Genomic DNA, 18,629 nt, shown 5'->3' with positions numbered 1-18,629 from the left:
CAAGAAATGCGCAACATTTTGGTGCAATTTTGATGTTTGCACTTCACTAGACACTTTTTAATAGGCTAAGCTTAAAAGGGCGTGGCTTGTTAGAAAGGGGATGTGGCTTAAAATGCACCAAAAGCTGGCTCGAAATTCTGTCTCAAAAAAGCCAACTCAAAGGAGGTATAAGGAAGAGAAAAGTGTCTAAAAGGTCACGCAAGACGCACCAAAGGTATCATGCAGCATGCCCCACTGTGATAAATTCGGCACATTTTGTGATTGCCTGGTCCGAGTTTACGCTGGCTTACTATTAAATGTGTTGTAAAACAAGATATGTAAAAGTGACTTATAGAGACTAACATACAGTGCTAAAGCCATTGGACAATGTGGCCACATGACGATCGTTGGATTGTTTTCATACATTTCTAGGCCTGCAGTGGCAAACCAAAGCAGATTTTTTTTTAGAGACGTATGGTTAGATTGATCATTCTTCTATTCCCAGATGGTTACGGACCCTATTGTAATATGTCAAGACACCCCTTTTAGGGAATATTTGATCAAAAGGATTATTTACATGCAAATGTTATGTTACATTTGTTGTTCAGGCAAATTTTAACTTAAGGGGTTTTCCCACGTCAGACATTTATGTTCCTATAAACATGACCCCACCTATTGGAACAAAGGGGACCCCTTAACCGGATTTCTTCAAGCATAGGCCGGCACTAGTGCATACAGGTAGAAACAAAATGTATGGGTGGCCAATCATTGCGCAGCTCTCTCTATTGAGGTCAACGGACACCCACCTATAGCAAACCCTGTGAATATGGCATAAATTTCTAAAGTAGAAAAGTTGTTTAAGCTGCCCATACACATGAGATAAATGTTGACAGATCATGCTGCTTTTGGCAGGATGCTCCCACAATCTAAGGCTAGATTCACACAAGCGTGGGGAAACTCTGACGTGAAAAACGTCACATTTTTTATGTCAGAGTTGGCCCCGTACGGGTTCCGTATTCACGTATCCTCATAGACTTGAGTCTATGGAGGGATCCGTGAAAACGGAAGATAATAGGCCAGGTTCTATTTTTCAACTGACCCTTCACACGGTCCGTTGAAACAACGGCCGTGTGAACGGCCCCATTGTAAAACATGTGTCCGTGTGACGGCCACTGTTTTAACGGCCGTTACACGGACATATTCAACGTTCCTGTGAATAAGGCCTAATGGGTATGGGTACCTCACAACGGCAGACGACAAGGAAAATAAGAGGCATTCATGCTGGATTTCAACATGCCGATCCTTCGTTCTGCCGGGAGATTAGCTGCTGTCAGAAGTGTTTGGAAGCTGCTTTACACCTTCTACTATAGTGAATAAACATGCACGCTCGGGCAAGCATGCAAGTTTATGTGCAGGACAGCGGAGAGAGCTAGCTCGATCAACATTTCTGTGTAGACCAGTATTAGTTATGCTAGTTGTAACAGGGGCCTGCAATAAAAACAGGTATAGGCACACGAGATTGCTTTATTTGACAACTTATACATATTTCCAGGCACTTGAACGGAGGAAGCGGTATACAACTGATGTCAGTCAAGTTAACCCCACGGGAGTCCCATCTGGATCTATGTATGGTGCGCATGTCTCTCTTGCTCTACTAAATTGTATAAATTCTATGAAGCATCTCGTACAATAAACACGTCCTATTGGTTAAACCAAATATTACTAGATCTGTTCTTCTACAAATTGATCATTATACAGAAAATAATGTGACATGGAGGTGGTGACCATACGGCATAGATTTTGAATAATATATCTAGTGCTCAATTAATCAGATTTTCACCTCAAACTTGAGCTTAAATAATGAGTCTTTTCATATGGTTCCCATTTCGTAAGCACATTGACTGGGGATACCTTTCAATGTTATTCTATGGAGCTTAAGCATCAAAACAGAGATTTCAGATACTTAGAGGAAAACAGTTAAAAGGATAACACATGAAGGTGTCCCGTTACCAGGATCATGGAAGATAAATAGATAGCAGAGAGATTTCATTAGTATGTTTTCTTGCAGGTTTAATACTTCACCTCTCACTGGTTATAAGATTTAAGTATAAGCGGTTACGAGGGAAATCCTTTGCTTTGCCATTGGAGATCTTTGTGTTAGAAAGCTTTATCCCCTAAAGACTAAATACAGTCCTATTAGATTGGGATTAAGAGTTTTAATTACATTAAATCTCTATGAATAAATGTTCTACTGAATAGTATTCCCTACATGTCGATTTTTTTAATATGTGCTCAAGAAAATAATAACAAAAAGTTACATAGTTACATAGTTAGTACGGTTGAAAAAAGACACATGTCCATCAAGTTCAACCAAGGGATGGGAAAAGGGAAGGTAAAAATTTCTACACATAGGAGCGAATATATTTTTTTGTTCTAGGAAATTATCTAACCCTTTTTTGCAGCATCTCCTGTCCCTGCTGTGACGGCTCCTGCGGTGACTATTCCATAGATTCACAGTTCTCACAGTAAAGAAGACTTGTCGCCTCTGCAGGTTGAACCTTTTTTTCTCTAGACGGAGGGAGTGCCCCCTTGTCTTTTGAGGGGGTTTTACATGGAACAGGATTTCACCATATTTCTTGTATGGGCCATCAATATATTTATATAAGTTAATCATGTCCCCCCTTAGTCATCTTTTTTAAAGGCTAAATAGGTTTAATTCTATTAATCTTTCCTCATAACTTAGATTCTCCATGCCCCTTATTAGCTTCGTTGGTCTTCTTTGTATTTTTTCCAACTCCAGGGCATCCTTTCTATGAACTGGAGCCCAGAACTGATCTGCATATTCTAGATGAGGCCTCACTAATGCTTTGTGAAGTGGTAATATTACATCCCTGTCCCGCGAGTCCATGCCTCTTTTAATACACGACAATATCTTTCTGGCCTTTGAAGCAGCTGATTGACGTTGCATGCTGTTATTTAGTTTGTGATCTACAAGCAGGGGCGTAGCTAGGGGGGCAGGCGGGGCATGTGCCCCGGGCGCAAGGGAAGGGGGGGCGCCGAAGAGCAGCTGATCGCTGCTGACAGGCGCCCCGTATGTCGGACACCTGCAGCAGCTTAGGAAGAGCCAGGAAATTACGGTGTTCTGACTGGGGTCTGTGACGGCCAGGGAGTGGACCAGTCCAGTCACCTGACTTGTCACCTGACCTCACATCAGTGACATGAGGTCAGATGACTCAGGTCAGGGGACAGGTCCACTCCCGTGCTGCAGCCTTCCAGCTCTGAAGTTACACATGCCGAGAAGCAGAGGAGGAAGCTCCGCCCACAGCCCATCCTGACCTGTCAGCAAGGAGACATGGTGAGTGTGTGTGTGTGTGTGTGTGTGTGTGTGTGTGTGTGTATATATATATGTGTGTGTGTGTAGTGTGAATACAGTGTGTGTCTCTGTGTTTGTATGTGTATATGTTACAGTGTGTGTGTGTGTGTGTGTGTGTGTGTGTGTCTGTCTGTGTCTCTGCATGTGTTTGTCTCTTATATCTACTACATTATCTGTACTCAGAGAGTTAGCACAATGTGTTATCTGTGGTGTTACATAGGACTGCAGGCAGCAGTTACTACATTATCTGTACTCCGAGTTATCACTGTGTTATCTGTGGTGTTACATAGGACTGCAGGGGACACAACTACATTATCAGTACTCAGAGAGTTATCACTATGTGTTATCTGTGGTGTTACATAGGACTGCAGGCAGCAGTTACTACATTATCTGTACTCCGAGTTATCACTGTGTTATCTGTGGTGTTACATAGGACTGCAGGTAACACTACTACATTAACTGTGCTGTGTACATATGTGCCTCTGTGCGTATATATGGGTCTGTTTGTGAATGTGTCTTTGTGCTTGTATATATGTGCCTTTTATGTATTTGTATATGTTCCTGTCTGTGTATTTATCTGCCGGTGTGTGTGTGTGTGTGTGTGTGTGTGTATATATGTGTTTGTACGTCTATATATTTACCTGTATGTATATATTCCAGAATGTGTGTATGTATATTTCCCTGTATGTCTAAATATCTGTCTTTATGTATGTACAGTATATATGTTCTAGTGTGTCCATATATGTGGTTACGTTTTGGTTTGTGTAGGGGGCGGCAATAGAGAGTCCCGCACAGGGCGCCATCCAAGCTAAGGCCGGTCCTGGCTGTCACCGACCCTAGTCAGAAGGATCTCCGCCGCTGCCTGCGCCGCCGCTGCCTGGCACTATTTACAAGGGGGGGTGTGTGGCGCTATTTACAAAGGGGCAGCGGGCTGTGTGTGGCACTATCTACAAGGGGGGGGAGTGTGCCGCTATCTACTAGGGGGAAGCGGGCTGTGTATGGCGCTATCTACAGGGGGCTGTGTGTGGCGCTATCTACAAGGGGGGCTGTGTGTGGCACTATCTACAAGGGGGGCTGTGTGTGGCACTATCTACAGGGGGCTGTGTGTGGCACTATCTACAAGGGGGGCTGTGTGTGGCACTAGCTACAAGGGGGGCTGTGTGTGGCACTAGCTACAAGGGGGGCTGTGTGTGGCCTCTTTAATTTATTTTCTGTTAATTTATTTTTATGTTAATTACATTATAGAACTACATCGCTTGTAAAATGTAGAAATGCTTTTATACTCGCGTTACATTAAAAAAATGGTGAAAAAAAAATTACACCTCATTGATTGGTAGAGAAAGAAAACATGGCGAGGGGGAAGGAGATGTCAGGAAATAAGTTGGGGGGGCGCCAATTTGAATTTTGCCCCGGGTGCAGGAGAACCTAGCTACGCCTCTGCTACAAGTACACCCAAATCCTTCTCAACAAGTGACTCCCCCAGTTTAGCTCCCCCTAGGACATATGATGCATGCAGGTTGTTGGTACCCAGATGCATAACTTTACATTTATCTACATTAAACCTCATTTGCCAACTGGACGCCCAAACACTTAGTGTGTTCAAATCAGCTTGTAATTCACGAATATCTTCCATAGACTGAACATTACTACATAGCTTGGTGTCATCTGCAAAAATAGAAATAGTGCTATTAATCCCATCCTCTAGATCATTAATAAATAAGTTGAATAATAGTGGTCCCAGCACTGAACCCTGGGGTACACCACTTATAACCGGGGACCATTCAGAGTAGGAATCATTGACCACAACTCTCTGGACACGGTCCTTGAGCCAATTGTCAATCCAATTACAAACTATACTATCTAAACCTATAGTCCTTAATTTACCCATTAGACGTCTATGGGGGACAGTGTCAAATGCCTTTGCAAAGACCAAAAACACTATATCCACAGCGGCCCCTCTGTCTAGGCTTCTGCTCACCTCTTCATAAAAACAAATCAGGTTGGTTTGACAACTTCTGTCCTTAGTAAAACCGTGCTTATAATACTATTTTTTGTCACATAATACTGTATATAGTCCCTCAATAGCCCCTCAAACATTTTCCCCACGATGGATGTTAAGCTTACTGGTCTATAATTACCCGGGGAAGACCTAGAACCATTTTTGAAAATAGGCACCACATTTGCCCTGCGCCAGTCCCTTGGCACTATACCAGTCACTAGAGGGACTGAAATAACTGAACTAAGCTCCTTAAGAACACTAGGGTGTATCCCATCTGGTCCCGAGTCCTTGTGTACATTTATATTATTTTATTTAGCTTGGACCATATCTACACTCAGCCAATTCCGTATATCAACTGATATATTAACAGCACTGTCATCGGCTACATCATCAGATAACTTTGTATCAGAATAAAAGCATTATCTAAGGGGGGGGGGATATATGTGGGGCACAACATACAATCAGGGAGGAGCCAGACCTCCAAGTAGGGCAACCTAGTTCACAAACAGAAAATATTTTATAGATTAGGATGAAGAGGCGGCTTCCTCTTTATACAAATATAATTTTTTTCAGGAAAACTCTTCTGTGAAAAACTTTGAAAACTCAGGGCGCATCCATCCCAATATGTAGAACGTCCCAAGAGACACAAATTCAGACAGCCTAGAGGGAGGAGGTTAAAAAAAAGTTAAGGTGCATTAGTTGAACAACGAACTAAAACATTCAATAGCTGGAGGCAAGCAGCAGCTTCACAGGTGGCATAGGGTTAAGAAACAATTCAATCTAGGAAGTCCAGCAGAACAACCGAAAACAGAAACCATGCAAACAAGCACAGTAAACCTAGTTCTAAGACCAAACAGGACACACAAAAACACAAGGTGGAAGGGGCTAGATGTCCTTTCATAGGGTCAAGGGGCTCCAGTTAATGTTTAATTTAATTCAATTAAAAATTCCATCTGTCCTACTAGTACACCGGGGCAGAAATACCCCATTATTGTGCTGCATTACAGTATTTCTCTGCAAATAAAAGGTAAACCGTGCAAATAACAGTGGAAACAACAGGCAACATTCAAGAACTTTCCTGTAAATCTATAAATATGGAGAATCATGTAAAACCGTATAAAACATTAACCATTACTCCACTAGTAGTGACCTACTGGGACATTACACTTACTTCCCATTTCCCTTTACTACGATCCCCTTTACACAAGTGCAGTTCTCCATGAAGGGCCACGCGTCCACATATCGGTGAGACCTCCTTTACACACACTTTATTTCAGCGTTTTAACCCCTTAATGACCAGCCTATTTTAAACCTTAATAAACAAGCCATTTTTTACGTTTTTCCATCGTCGCATTCCAAGAGCTATAACCTTTTTATTTTTGCGTCGACATAGCTGTATAAGGTCTTGTTTTTTGCGGGACAAGTTGTACTTTTTAATAGCACCATTTTGGGGGAAATATTATTTATTTATTAACTTTTATTAACTTTTTTTTGGGGGGTAATGGAAAAAAACCTGAAATTTCGCCACACTTTTTTGCGTCTTAAATCAACGCCGTTTACCATGTGATATAAATAACACAATAACTTTATCCAGCGGGTTGTTACGATTGCAACGATACCAAATTTGTATAGATTTTGTATGTTTTACTACTTTTACACAGTAAAAACGCTTTTTTTTCAAAATTATTTGTTTTTGTGTCTCCATATTTGAAGAGCCGTAACGTTTTTATTTTTTCGCCGATGCGGTTGTATGAGGGCTTTTTTTTTTGTGGGAAAACTTGTAGTTTTTATTGGTACCATTTTGGAGTAGATGCGACTTTTTGATCACTTTTTATCACATTTATATTAAGTCAGGATTCACAGAAAACATCAATTTTTCCAAAGTTTTTTATTACATTTTTTACGGCGTTCACCGTGCGGGTTAAATAATGTAATACATTTATAGTCGGGGTTGTTACGGATGCGGCGATACCAAATATGTGTAACTTTTTTACTTTATTTTGTTTTTTTAATAGTAAAGCACTTTGTAAGGGGAAAAGGTGGGTTTTTCTTTTTTTTTCACTTTTTTTTAATTAACTTTGTGAAACTTTTTTTTTTAACTTTTTTACTAGTCCCACTAGGGGACTATAATATGCGATTCTCCGATCGCTATTGTAATACACTGCAATACTTTTGTATTGCAGTGTATTACTGCCTGTCCGTTTAAAACGGACAGGCATCTGCTAGGCCATGCCTCCGGCATGATCTAGCAGGCATTCCCTCCAGGCAGACCTGGGGGCCTTTATTAGGCCCCCGGCTGCCATTGGAGACACAGACACTTGGTGATCTCATCGCCGGGTGTCGGTGGGATGAGAGGGAGCTCCCTCCCTCTCTCCAAAACCACTCAGATGCGGTTCCACGCTATTGAGCGCCGCATCTGAGGGGTTAAACGGGTGAGATCGATACTTATATCGATCTCACCCGGCAGAGCAGGGACTCTGGCAGCCGAGAGCAGGGAGATTTGACGGCTCCCTGCTCTGTTTACTTTATCCTGATGCAGTGCCGTAAAAAGGCATATGCATCAGAATAAAGCCCGTTAAGTGGCCGCCGTTAAAAGGCGTATTGGCGGTCACTAACGGGTTAAAATGCATGTGAACAATTCCATGGGTTTCAAGCATTTTTTTATATTTGTATTTGGTGGCATTTTCTATCTAGTATTAATTTGTAGGTACATTTTTTTTCTGGCAATTGCAGGGTTCTATAGAAAAACATATTGAAAGAATGGCAGAAAAAACAAACACTATACTCAGAGTATGCTGCGTTTTGAATAAAAAATGCTACAGAAACACCACAAATCAACACGCTGTGTAGGTAGGCTCTCTCAAAATTGTACTATATAGATTTCCAAGAGACATCTGGCTACAGCATTTTTGGACAAAAAATATACGTGGACATTTTTTAACAAAAACGCCCCAGAAAACCCAAATAAATGCGGTGTGTGAATCCAGTCTAATAGGGTCCACGAATTTCTGCTGCTCCTCTCCCAGATCTACCCCTAAGCTCTCTTATATAAGAGATGATGGATGGATGGATGGATGGATGGATGGATAAACATCTCCTTTAAATCACTTGTGGTATCTATCTATATATTGATTTCAATGGGAGGCGGAGGTGAGGTGTTTTTTTCGTGAGGTTTTCAGCTCACATTGAAATCATAAATGACTGAATTTTGAGGCAGATTTTTTCTGCCTGCAAACAAAACAAACTGTGTGAACAAAGCCTAAATGTTTCAATATAAATATAATTGAATCATGATGATAATAATAATAATGTCTAACTGTCATAATGTTTCCCTTTTCAGCACTAGAGTTTATCATGCAGGTGAACTTGTAGTGTCGTCCAGATGTGAGTCTAGTGATGAACATGATCAACATCTGTTGTACGTGGAATTTCAAATCTTTTCAGCTGCTTCGGCTTCCATACAAAATAGAGGCATATGTTGTACTTTCTTCTATCACAGCCTTGTGGTTTATTACTTTTGTTCCTTCATAAATACAACAGTTGACACTATATTATCTATAGCACAAGTTTTCAACACCCATGTGTACATTGTGTAAGGACGTCAATCCATTACAAAATTGTGGGTTTGTGGGGTCAATTCAAAGATGTAACTCTGTTTCCAAGTGGCTCATGTTTTTAATTAGAGCACAATGCTTAACTGGATGCAATGTACGGAGCTGGAAGCAGTTGGCTCCGTACATTGCATAGCGGCCGTGCTGCAGAACCTCAGCTCTGCTCCTATTTACTTGAATACAGTACTGCAGCTCGGCCGATATTCCGGAACCGGAAACCAACTGCTTCCGGCATGGACGTCCAGTGCCGGAGGCCACCAGAGAAGCTGATCGGTGCGGGATCCGGGTGTCAGACTCCCACAGATCATATACTGATTACCTATCCGGTGGATAGGTCATCAGTTATCTGCAGTGGACAACCCCTTTAACTATCTTTTATACAGCGTATTACAGTAGCAGCAGAGTGGATGAGATTTGAGCAAATCTCAGCCACTCAGCAGAAAAAAATCATCCAAAACAATGTTCATACATTGACCTGCGATGCGGTCTTTTAAGCCGTACCATGTCAATTTATGCCACGGAATCTCTGCTCTTCTGCTGTGGGTTTTCCCATTGAATTCAACGAGGAGGTAAAACCCACAACAAAGAGCTTGTGTTGCGACCTTTGCAGCAGAAACGCTACGATTCCGCCGCAAAAGTCGCAAAGGAGTACGAAAAAAAAAAGCTTTTTTCGGGTTAAAGTACTTTACCCCTGACTATTGTCCTAGCGACGCGATCCTGTTTTCTGAGTGTAGCCTGGCCTCCTGGGATGACGTTTTAACCCATTTGACTGCTGCAGCCAATCAGAAGCTGCAGCAGTCACATGGACTACAGCATCATCCCAGGAGGACAGGCTACGCTCAGAAGAGGGGGACACTTCGTCATGATAAGGGCGGGAAGTATAATTATTTTTTTACTATACCTGCAGTATTTCCGCAGCAGACATGCCGCCTGAAAAACTGCACCACAATTCCCTGCGCCTTACAGGGCGGATACGTTGTGTACTTTTACGCAGTGTATCCGTCCTGTGTGTTCATACCCTAAGGACACGTTCACCCGTTGCAAAATAAAAAATGTGTAAACGTGTCAAATACGCCAGGATTTCTTGTGAAGCGCTTTTTAAAACACAGGCATTTTTGATGCGTTGTCCATGTGTTTGTTGACGCGTTTTGATCGTGATTTTTGCACATTTTTTTGGATTAGGATTCCCATTGACTATAGGAACATTTGGTGCATTTGCCACGTTTTACGCGTCAAAGAATTAACCTGACGCTTCGTTTTTACACTACACGTTTTTTTTAAATACGCTTGCGTTAAAAAAACACGTATGCACTAACTGGGCGCTTTCCCATTGATTTGAATGAGATGCCTAATAAAGCGGGTTTTTTTATGCATATTTCGGCACGTAAAACCCGCCAAAATACACGCAGTGTGATCAGGGCCTTAAACTGTGCTCCAGCAAACTCTACATTCCTGCTGATACAACTCGCCAGGCCATAGGTTTCTCTACAGAGTTTCTGCTACTGCTGCTGGCAATACTTTGTTCCAGCAGTCTCAGCGTTCCAGATGAGATGTTGCCACTCCAGAGTGCCAGCTCTTACCTTTTCCTAAGTGCACAGTTTTATTTTTCAAGTCTTGATTTCTCCAACTACATCAGAAAGAAAGTGTTTAAAAATCATTTACATTACAGCTTTTCTTTTTTTTAAGTAGCCACAAGAGGGCTCCAACAGGCCACATGAAAAGTCGTGCATGTGTTTCTTTTTAAAGTTTTTGACAATCACCCGTACACCTACAAACAAGTGAAAAAAGAACGAGGAGTTGAAAAATTAAAAACTCCTTGCAAAAATAAAGGCATCTGCTTTCCAGGACTTAGAAGAGGCAGTGGCGTGACTACCACTGCAGCAGCCATAGCGGTGACCCCCGGTGGTTCCGCTAGCAGCCACGATGGCTGCTATAGCAGTAGCGACGCCACATTCAATAGTATCTGCGTACTTAGGATGCAGATACTATTGAACACTATGGCAGAGCAGGGAGGTATCTCCCTGCTATGGAATTTACTAGGCTACAGGCCTGCAGCCTATCAGGTGCAGGGACAGGATCCCTGCACAGGCCGGCGTGATGACATCAATGGATCCCGTCAGCGTTGAGGAGCTGCTCCGTTCGTTGTGGGAACGGGGCCTAGATGTGTACAATTTTTTTTGTTTTATTTGTGTTGGGGGCACTATCTACAAGGGGTGTGTGAAGCTATCTACAGGGGGGCACTATTTACAAGTGGGGGCTGTGTGGCGCACCCAGAAGAGGGGGGCAGTCAAACGTTTTCGATGGGGCCCAGTCTTACCTAGTTACACCCCTGAGAAGAGGTAATATACTTTTAATTTACCACGACAGAACCATTTTACCATTTGTGCTTTTAATCCAGGTCTTGCTCCGATCATATAATGTTATTAAAATCAAGGGTTAAAATAAGTGGATTGCTGAAATTTCATTTATATAAAAGTCTAAAGGAGTGTCATGAACAACAAATTTTCGAATCCACTCATACATTGGAACGGTTCCCTTTTTGCAACCAGGAGATCTCAGTAAGATACCAGTCTATACACTACATTCTGGACCCTGAAATGTTCCCAAAATGCCTTTACTTTATTTTTTTTCAGTAAATCATCACATAAATAAGTAACGCAGAAACGGTCAGGCCTTTTTGCCATAGCAGTACTATAAATGGCAAGGAGCTTTACGCTATTCCTCAGCAAGTATTGTTCTATATAAATGTACAAATCACTGTACAGTACAGATGTAGCCAAGTTTATCTTGCTGCAGCGTGATATCACACAACAAAAGCCATTGAAAAGTAATTGAAAATGTCTAGTTAACGTTTCTTGCCACTGGGTATTTAATATGTTAAGAGTCAAGATAAAGATGGCTACATCGGTATATCCAGAGGGGCACATCAATCAATAGTGTCAAAACTTTAGAAAAGGGAAAGTAACTGGTACCGCATTTACCTACAGGGTACACAGTACATAATAGATTTGTGTTAGTCCAGGTTGTATTTCCGTGCCTTTTTCTTTCAGATCGGTCATAAATGCTGTAGAAAAAGATATAAAACGGTGCACATCTTACAGAAATATGCGCGCTTAACTGGTGCCATTTTTCGAACACACAGTATGCAAACTTTCTAATGTATTGATAAATAAGTATTGTGAACAGGAGTGTAACTCCTTTGGGCCCTAGGGCAAATTTTACACCTAGCTAGACACCTGATGTAACGAGACCCAGGTCTTCAAAAAGTTTCACCTTGGACTCATCAGTTCACAGAATATTATCCCAAAAGTCTTGGGGGGGGGGGGCTCATCTAGATGTTTTTTGGGAAATGCGAGACGAGCCTGTGTGTTCTTTTTGGTCAGCAGTGGTTTACTTTTAAAATTAAAATGCTGGGACTGTGGGAAAATACATGTAATTGGGTCAACAACTGCCTCAAATGATAGAAAACAGAGGATGGTTATTAATGGTACATCCTCAGAGTGGGTCAGAGTTACCAGTGGGGTACCACAAGGGTCAGCATTGGGGCCTCTTCTATTTAATATGTTTATTAATGACCATGTAGAGGGGTTACAGAGTATAATTTCAGTATTTGCAGATGATACTGAGCTCTGTAAAGTAATCAACACAGAGGAGGATAATGTAATACTACAGAGGGATCTGGGGAAGCTGGAGGTTTGGCCAGAGAAATGGCAAATTAAGTTTAATGTGGATAAATTGAAGGTTATGCACTTGGGTCGAGGAAACGAATTTTACAATTATGCATTAAATGGCAAAACACTGGGTAAAACTACTACTGAAAAATATTGGTGGACAGTACATTTATCTTTAGCAACCAGTGCCAGGCAGCTGCTGCCAAGGAAAATAAAATCATGGGATGCATCAAAAGAGCCATAGATGCTCATGACAAGAACATAGTTTTGCCTCGATCAAAACCACTGGTCAGACGACACATGGAATATTGTGTACTATTTTGGGCACCTGTGTATAAGAAGGACATGGCTGAACTAGAACGAGTGCAAACAAGGACGACCAAGGTAATTAAGCGAATGGGTGGATTGCAGTACTAAGAAAGGTTATCAAACTTGGGGCTATTCAATTAAAAAAAAAACACAGGGGTCTGCAGACCATATTAGTGATTACAGTATTGTTGCATTCAGTGACTCACAGGTGACTTCTTCACATATTAAAGCTTCTCACTTTCCCTTTTCTTCTAGACCACCATGAAGACCTCTTCCAGCCACGACTCATCTCTATAGAATTAGAAGTACAAACATTTTTGGCACCTTGATTTTCCAGCACCCTCCTCACCTATTCCCAACCCTGTACATAAATTCATAGTGGCCCAGATGGTAATAATGCCCTACTTGGTGCCCCACACAGTAATAATATCCCCTTTCGTGCTCCACACCGTAATAGTGGCCCTAAAGAGTAAGTGTCACCTTTAGGCCCCACACAGTAATCGTGATCCTCTTAGTGCCTCACACAGTCATAGTGCCCCTCACAGTAGTAGGAACCCCTTTGTGCTTCATACACAGTAATTCCTCCAAATCTGCCGCCAAACATTAATGTCTCTCTGTGCAACACAGTAGTAATGTCCACCGCTGGGCCATCACACAGTAGTAATGTCCCACTTTGTGCCCCAACACAATAGTAGTGCTTTTGTGCCCCCTATATTAGGTATCTCCATATAGTAATTAGATGCCCCATATAGTGGTTATGTGCCCCATATAGTAGTTAGGTCTCCCCAATTAATAGTGCCCTCATATAATAGTTATAATGGGGTGGGGGGCTAAGTGACTCCATTTAGTAGTTAGGGCCCACCACAATTCCAATGAATAGCGCCCTTATATAGGGATTAGGCCCCTCACCCACCCCATTAATTGTGCCCTCATGTAGTAGTTAAGCCCATCCCAATAATAGCGGACCAATATAGTAGATGGGCCCCTTTGCGCCAATGAAAATTAAAAAACTGGTACCGCGAACTCCAGGACCTATCTCTACCACTTTCCCTCTGATTGCAACACTTTGATAGCAGCTGGGTTTCCCTGAATGCTATCATGACCCAAGGAGGCAACGTCCCTAAAGCTTCCCTGAGGTAGCCACGTAAATAGCTAGTTACGTCACTAGGGCTATCCCAGAGATAGCCAAGGACTGCGGCTGCTTTGAAAGCTGCTGGAGACCCAAGCTATCTTGGCCCAGAAAAACTCAGTTTCTGCATTTTCCCTGGGGTAGCCTTAGTGACAAAGCTGACCAGTGCAGCTCCAGTGACGTTGCTTTATTGGGCTATGATAGCAGCCAGAGACTCAGAATACTATCAAAGTGTTGGGCCATTAGGTCGGGCTGGGTCCTGTGGGCCTCTGCTGTGTCGGAAAACTCCAGTGTAACCGTCCATATATGGACAGCTACATCACTGGAGTTTCCCGATTTTTCCGTTAAACAGAGGCCAGCGACGCATACCTAACAGTGGCATCCATCACCCATAGGCTATAATTGTATACATATAATGGATACATCATGAATAGGGTCATGAGAGTTCATGACATATCTGTTAAAAGGATATCAATATAGCCTTTGGACAACGAATACCACTGATAGATATCAGTCATAGCCTACTTTAACATATACATTGAGAGCTTTTTCCTGACGATTACGTTAAAAACATAGGCAAAAATATGTGATATGCACAGGGCTTTAGAGGTTTGCGACCTGTGCAAGTGCACAGGGCACTGCACCCTCCCAGTATAAAGGGGGCGCCACTGGACCTGCCATTTGAGAAGCTCTATATCCTCTGCTCCTGGTTACACACATAGAGGAGACAGGAGCAGAGGCAGCAAGAGGAGATAAGCAATCTCCGTCCACACCCTGCCCCTGCAAGAAGTCTGTGAGCCTGTGCAGCAAAGAAGGAGGTAGATGCCTATTGAAGATTCTTTCTGCAGCTTGTGCCTGTATATGTGTCTCTCGGTCTATATATGTGTCTGTGTAAAAATGTCTGTGTTTATATGTGTATCTGTTCCAGTATATGTACAGTCCTGGCCAAAAGTTGAGACTGACAAAAATTTTGGTTTTCACAAAGATTGCTGCTTTCGTTTTGATAGTGGCAATTTGCATTAACTCTAGATTGTTATTAAGAGTGATCAGATGAATTGCAATTAAATGTAAAGTCATTTCTTTACATAAAAATTAACTACATCACAAAAACCCCATTACCACTGCACTTCAGCCCTGCCACAAAATGACCTACTAACATAATTTCAGTGATCTTCTCGTTACCTTAGGAGAAAGTGTTAACGAGGACAAGGCACTTGATATAATTCAATCAGCATGACAGAGTGATAAGAGCAGACTGGTTGCTTTAAGAGGGGGTTGGTGCTTGAAATCATTGTCTTCTTCTGTTAACTATGGTTACCTCCAAGGAAACACATGCAGTCATCATTGCTTTGCATCAAGAGGACTTTACAGGCAAGGACATTGCTGCTTGTAAGATTGCCCCTAAATCAACCATTTATTGGATCATCAAGAACTTCAAGAAGAGAGGTTCAATTGTTGTGAAGAAGGCTTCAGGGCACCCAGGAAGTCCAGCAAGTGCCAGGACCGTCTACTAAAGAGGATTCAGCTACGGGATCGTTTCAACAACAGTGCAGAGCATGCCGAGGAATGGCAGCAGGCAGGTGTTAGTGCATCTGCATGCACTGCAAGACTAAGGCTTTTGGAGGCTGGCCTGTTGTCAAGAAGGGTGGCAAAGCGGTCTCTTCTATCCAAGAAAAACATCAAGGATAGACTGATATTCTTCAGGAAGTACAGGGATTGGACTGCAGAGGACTGGGGTAAAGTTATTTTCTCAGATGAAGCCCCCTTCAGACTATTTGGGACATCTGGAAGAATAATTGTACGGAGAAGACAAGGTGAACGCTACCATTAGTCCTGTGTCATCTTAACAGTAAAGCATCCTGAGACCATGTGTCAGGTTGCATTTCATGCAAGGAAGTGGGTTAACGCACAATTTTGCCTAAGAACACTTCCATGAATAAAAAATGGTATCTAAACATCCTCTAAGAGCAACTTTTCCCAACAATACAGAAGCAATTTGGTGGTGAACAAGGCTTTTTCCAGCATGATGGAGAACCATGTCACAAGGTAAAAGTGATAACTAAGTGGCTCAGTGAACAAAACATTTATATTTTGGGTCCATGACCAGGAAACTCCCCAGATCTTAAACTCATTAAGAACCTGTGGTCAATCCTCAAAAAGTGGTGGACAAACAAAAAGACAGCAATTGTGCTTGATCCATTCTTACCTAATCAGTGCTTGGAGTGATCAGTCAGGATTGGGCACAGAAGCGGATATCCAGCATGCCAGGGAGAATTGCAGTAGTCTTGGAAAAGAAGGGTCAACACCGTAAATAGAGTCGTTACATAAACTTGATGTAATTGTTAATAAAAGTCTAAAAAGTTATGAAATGCTCATAATTGTACTTCAGTAACCACAGAAACAACGGACTGAAAGATCTAAAAACACTAAAATCAGCAAACTTTGTGAAAACCAAAATTTGTGTCAGTCACAAACCTTTTGGCCAGGAGTGTATGTATAATCTTTGTGAGTTACAACACTGGGAGATAATGGGAAATTATTACTGGAGGATTTATGTGTTCATCACTGTGTGACACCCTTTTGTAACTGATGGATTGGACATCACTTTGTTGTATCATATACAGTGAAGAAATTCTGTTCAAAGATGGTCCATGTTCCCAGTTAAACTCCCAAAACTTAAGGGCACTTTCTACAGCAGTCATTTTTCTTTCAGCCATTTCTCTTAAATACAGCAATACATCCAAGGAGAGAAAAGGTCACCAGCAGAGAACCTCAAGGATCTCTGGAGAGGCTCATTAATTCACATCTACAAAGTAAGCTACTTTCAAAAAGAAGAGCAGACCAGGAAAATGGCCAACCAAAGTGATTGAAGATGTAGTTAAACTTATAGAATGGACAAGTGCGTGACATCTATAAACTACTACCACTTACTGTGCAACTATTCTCCAGGGTGCAAAAGTCAAACAGTATAAATGAGAAAAAACAAAAAGGCGAAGTAACAAAAACAAAAGAAAAAAATACTATCAGTATGTTTGGTGCAACATTTGAAATACTTTGAGATACAGCTGCTTTGTATCCTGTACACAGAGCATCTGTATCTACTTTTTTACAGCCCCCCCCTTTAGATAACGCCATACAGCCCCCTTTGTAGATATCTACAGAGGGGGCTGTATGGCGTTATCTACATTGGGGGGGCTGTATGGCGTTATCTACAGAGGGGGCTGTATGGCGTACAGCCCCCCGTAGCGAACGCCATACAGCCCCCCCTGTAGAGAACGCCATACAGCCCCCCCTGTAGAGAAAGCCATACAGCCCCTGTAGGGAATGCCATACAGCCCCCCCCTGTAGGGAACGCCATACAGCACCCCCCCTGTAGGGAACGCCATACAGCCCCCCCCCCCCTGTGGGGAACGCCATACAGCCCCCCCCTGTGGGGAACACCATACAGCCCCCCCCCCCCGTGTAGGGAACGCCATACAGCCCCCCCCTGTAGGGAACGCCAAACAGCGTCCCCCCTCCCAAAAAAAGCCGACCTACAGTGTGTCCTACAAAAGACATGTATCCCCTCCCCACAGGATAGGGGATACATGTGTGATCGCTGGCAGCAATAGGGAGAACAGGGGACCGAAAGTCCCCTGAAGTTCTCCATCACAAACCTCTGACTTACGGCGTCTGCGCAGCTCAATAAAAATAAAAGGAGCGCTGGTCACGCATGCGCACAAGCGCAACCGGCGCTCAATTCATTTCTACGGAGCTGCCGACACAGACCCCGGAAGTCCGAGGTTTGTGATGGAGAACTTCAGGGGACTTTCAGTCCCCCATTCTCCCTATCAATGCCAGCGATCACACATGTATCCAATATCCTGTGGATAGGGGATACATGTCTTTTGTTTAATGGCAGAGCGGAGAGATACCTCCCTGCTCTACCGTAGTGTTCAGTGGCGTCGCGCTGTAGCAGCCATAGCGGCTGCTAGCGGAGCCTCCGGCCATGGTGGGGGCCCGTGCCGGCGGGCGACACGGGCCCCCTCATGCCGCAGGCCCCGTAGCAGCCGCTACGGCGGTAGTTACGCCACTGATGTGGATCTTGGCTAAAAGGGGAATCCCAAGGGAATATCCCTCTATATAGGGTCATTTTAACAAGTATTTGCCAAAAGTAAATTACACGTTATATGGTGTAAATATATATATATACATATATATATATATATATATATATATATATATTATACATATACACACAAATACGTACATAAACACCATATGAAGTGTAATTTACTTATGGCAAATATTTGTTATAATGGCCCTATATAAAGGGATATTCCCTTGGGATTCCCCTTTGAACAAAGATCCACATCTAGTGCAGCACTTGGAGCTAGAGGACTGATAGGTGCCCCTTGTAACAATGTACAATCATTTGTATTACAACTGGAATTGCAGCTTTTTACTTTTCTCTCCACTTCGCAATAGTCTCAAGAAAAAGGGACTGGTTTTAGCCAAAGGGAGTGGGACGTCCATGAAAATGACAGATTTATCATAATTCACGCCAGAAACTGCACCG

This window comes from Rhinoderma darwinii, chromosome 11 (assembly GCF_050947455.1).
Source record: "Rhinoderma darwinii isolate aRhiDar2 chromosome 11, aRhiDar2.hap1, whole genome shotgun sequence".
Taxonomy (NCBI): domain Eukaryota; kingdom Metazoa; phylum Chordata; class Amphibia; order Anura; family Rhinodermatidae; genus Rhinoderma; species Rhinoderma darwinii.
The sequence above is the reverse complement of the archived record's forward strand: the minus strand, read 5'-3'. Positions refer to the sequence as shown.